The 3568-nt window shown below is 51.7% G+C and overlaps 1 pseudogene; it reads right to left on the bottom strand.

Moving 5' to 3' along the window:
- Positions 1-2083: 2083 nt before the first annotated feature.
- Positions 2084-3568, bottom strand: LOC150067234 (PRAME family member 12 pseudogene; annotated as a pseudogene).

Raw genomic sequence — 3568 nt, 5'->3', positions numbered from 1 at the left:
TAAACAGACCTGGCCAGAAAAGGATATCCCACTGCCACATAATAATCCTTAAAGAATAAATAGAGAACAATGGAAGGATACTAAAAGCAGCAAAGGAGAAGAGAACAGTCACCAACAAAGGAAAACCAATCAGAAAAACCAGATTTCTCAGCAGAGACCATGTAAGCAAGAAGAGACTGGAAAGATGTATGACATAACCTAACGAGAAATAACAACCAACGAAGAATACTGTACCCAGGTAAGTTTTATCATAACTGAGGGAAAAAAATCTTCCATTCGAAGGTTCTCATCCTCCTGAATGATAGAATTAGAGGCAGGAGCCACCTCAGTATGGTGGCAATATTAATCAATTGCTCTTTCTTTCAGGATTTTGTTGTAGTTGTTGGACCTGGGGAGGCACCAAGTATTTTTTTCTACAATTGTGAAGGAAATGTAGTCTACCGTTTGCAGGCACATTTAATCATATCACTGTGGAAAATTCTCCCCCCCTCCAAAAGATGGATTGTACAACTAGTTCCCTGGTTTCATGGGTGGGGATTTGGAAGCCACACTCAGCGCACTGAGCATGGTTTCTCCCTCCAGACCAAATCCAAGTGATTCTAGGCACCTATTTCCACCACAACAATTTAAATAGTGAAAATTCTCATGTAGAATAACATGGAGATGGAAAGGGTTTAACATCCTTTCACAGACTGTGTTTGGTTATTGATGTCCAAACTACCCCATAACAATTACACTCTTTCTTTCTTTCTTTCTTTCTTTCTTTCTTTCTTTCTTTCTTTCCTTCTTTCTTTCTTTCTTCTTTCTTTCTGCCTATTTCCACCACAACAAATTAAATAGTGAAAATTCTCATGTAGAATAACATGGAGATGGGAAGGGTTTAACATCCTTTCACAGACTGTGTTTGGTTATCGATGTCCAAATTACCCTATAACATTTACAATGTCCTTTCTTTCTTCCTTCCTTTCTTTCTTTCTTTCTTTCTTTCTTTCTTTCTTTCTTTCCTTCTTTCTTTCTTCTTTCTGTCTTTCTTTCCTTCTTTGACTGTTTCTTTTTTTCCTTAAGGGACCTAGCTCAGAAATCTAGGCTTTGGAGCTTTCAATGAAATTTTCAGCAAAGGCTACTGCCTTGGCCCAGGACCTGGTATTGTTCCTGACCTCTTCAGCTCAAGGCTACCTCCAAACCCTTAAGCCACCACTTCACTTCCCATTTTCTAGGGGATCATTGGAGGTAGGAATCTCAAGATTTTATGGCCAGGGCTGAATTTGAAACTTGACACTTAGATCTCAGCCTCCTGAGGAGGTAGGATTCCAGGTGTGAGCAATCATGCTGGACTACTTTGCATTTCTCTGGAAAGCATGTTTGTGTGGTTGTGGGTGGGTGGGTGGGTGTGGGGTGTGGGTGTGGGTGTGGGTGTGGGGTGTGCACGTGTGCATACATAGGCCTTATTTAGTGCAAGTACCTGTGTATGTGCCAGGTCCTAGAACTGAATACAGTGGGGCTTTTGTGCGCAGTGTTGCCTCTGTATTCCTGGAGCCACGGCTCCATTAAGACTTTCCTAGAAGTTCACTGGAGAAGAGCATCACATTGGCATTCCCTCAAAGGCCGGGACTGAATAGTGATCATCAGATATCACAATTGCAGAGTAGCGATGACTGAACACAAGAACAACTCTCAGCAAACGTGTGCTTTATCTCCGTTTTTATTTCCGATTTATTAATTGATCTATACAGTAGAGTCAGGGACAATAGGAAGAATGGATAGAGTACAAAAGCAGAGATGGCCCCTAGCACTTGGAGCCTTTGATAACCACCAATTGGAGACATACAATGGTGTTGGAGTTTTTTGGAGAAACCCAAGTTGGGAGTGCTGAGGGAGCGTAGCCAGGAACATGCGGGCAGCCCCAAAGTGCTCGGAAAGGTGGCCAGTTCCCTAGGTCCGGCTGAAGGGCCAAGGGCAGAAACACATGCCCTTTGTCTTGCAGTGACACTGAAGGTTGGGATGTGTGAGGATGGGGGAAGGACCTTAAAGCTAGGCTTTCATGGGTCAGGTCCACAAGAATGCTGGGGAGGGAGGCGCCCAATTACGCAGGCAGCGCAGACAGGCCAGGAAGTCCTTCCACTGTGAGCACCCAGGAGCCACGGGGCCCCAGGCTAACCATCTGGCACTTTCGGCGACGATGACAGAAATCGGCGCAGATCTGGAAGCGCTGGCTAGGCGTCGAGGAAGCTCTCCACGCTTGCAACAGGGGGCCCAGCATGAGAAGAAATCTCTCAAGGTGGATGCTCCCCAGGACCCCGTCGTCTTGAATGTAGAAGCTCTCCAGAGGGGGAGGATAGATCCCTTGACTGAAACGGGCCAGCCTGGCAGTGTGGCTGAGCAGGGTACACAGGCTGCCCAAGGAGATGGGGTTTCCATAGAAACTGAAGAAGCCGAGCTGGGAGCACTGTCTGAGGGCGGGCAGGATGGCAGGGAGCTGGGCGTCGGTGAGGCCACAGTCCTCCAAGGCCAGGGTCTCCAGGGTCCCGGCCGCTTGCTCCAGCAGGGCTCGCAGGGGCTCCGGACTGAAGCGGCCCAGGCACACACTCCTCAGTCGCAGGCGCTGGAGCTGCCTGGCGCAGGCGCAGCCGGACAGAAACTTCAGGTCGTCTTCCTGCAGGGGACAGGAACTCAAAGACAGCGTCTTCAGAGCTGTCAGGCTCCCCAGGATGGCCGGCAGCTTTCCGTGGAGGAAGAAGACGTCGTGCACGTGAAGCTCCCGCAGACACTGCAGCCGCCCCAGGTGTGCTGCGTACTTGCGGGAGTACAGCGCGTTGAGGGCTCTGGAAGTGTACACCTGAGCACTCATCTTGGAGAAGTGGAGCACCCGAAGGTTCTGCATCTGGCTGAGCTGACGAGCAAAGGTTTTCATGGTCTCTCGACGCCAGAAACAGTCCACCACCAGTTCTTGGATGGAGTCCAGGCGCACTGGCCGCAGAGCCTTCCGCACTCTGGAGGGGCAGCCCGACAGGATCTGCAGCTTCTCGCACCGCAGCTGGACTCGCCCTCTCCTCTTCCGGGCCCACCGCAGCACGTAGGCCTGGAAAGCCCCCTGGGGGCCATCTTGGATGGTGAGGTCCAGGACTATGGTCAAGGGCCGCTCTTCAGTCCTTCGTGCATCGCAAGTCGCCGGGGGCCGGGGGCTCAGGGGGCCTGGAGGGGAGCTTCCGGCCAGAGAGGGGCAGCCCTGGGCCCGCATCTCGGAGGACACGCTTCGCAGATCCAGAACTTGCAGTTTCCAGCGACGCGGCCGATCTTTCTGGGCGAGCAACAGATCGAGTCCATCCAGGGCAGCCTTCAAGGCTTCCAGGTCTGGTGACCGCGTCACGGCCCCCAGGAGCAGGCAGGGGAAGGGCCAGGCCTGCACCATGGCCTTCAGCACCTCTGCGTGGCCCCCGGCATAGGCCTCCCTGAAGAGCCGGGGGAACAGCAGCCATGGCACATCCTCCAGGGTGTCACAGATGGACACCGAATGGCTCCTCACTAAGGCCTGCATGGCTAGACTCTCCAGGGTGGGTGGCGTCCCCAT

Source organism: Megascapheus bottae, chromosome 2 (assembly GCF_031878675.1).
Source record: "Megascapheus bottae isolate mThoBot1 chromosome 2, mThoBot2.hap1, whole genome shotgun sequence".
Classification (NCBI taxonomy): domain Eukaryota; kingdom Metazoa; phylum Chordata; class Mammalia; order Rodentia; family Geomyidae; genus Megascapheus; species Megascapheus bottae.
Note: the sequence above shows the minus strand (reverse complement) of the source record. Positions and strands in the feature narration are given on the sequence as shown.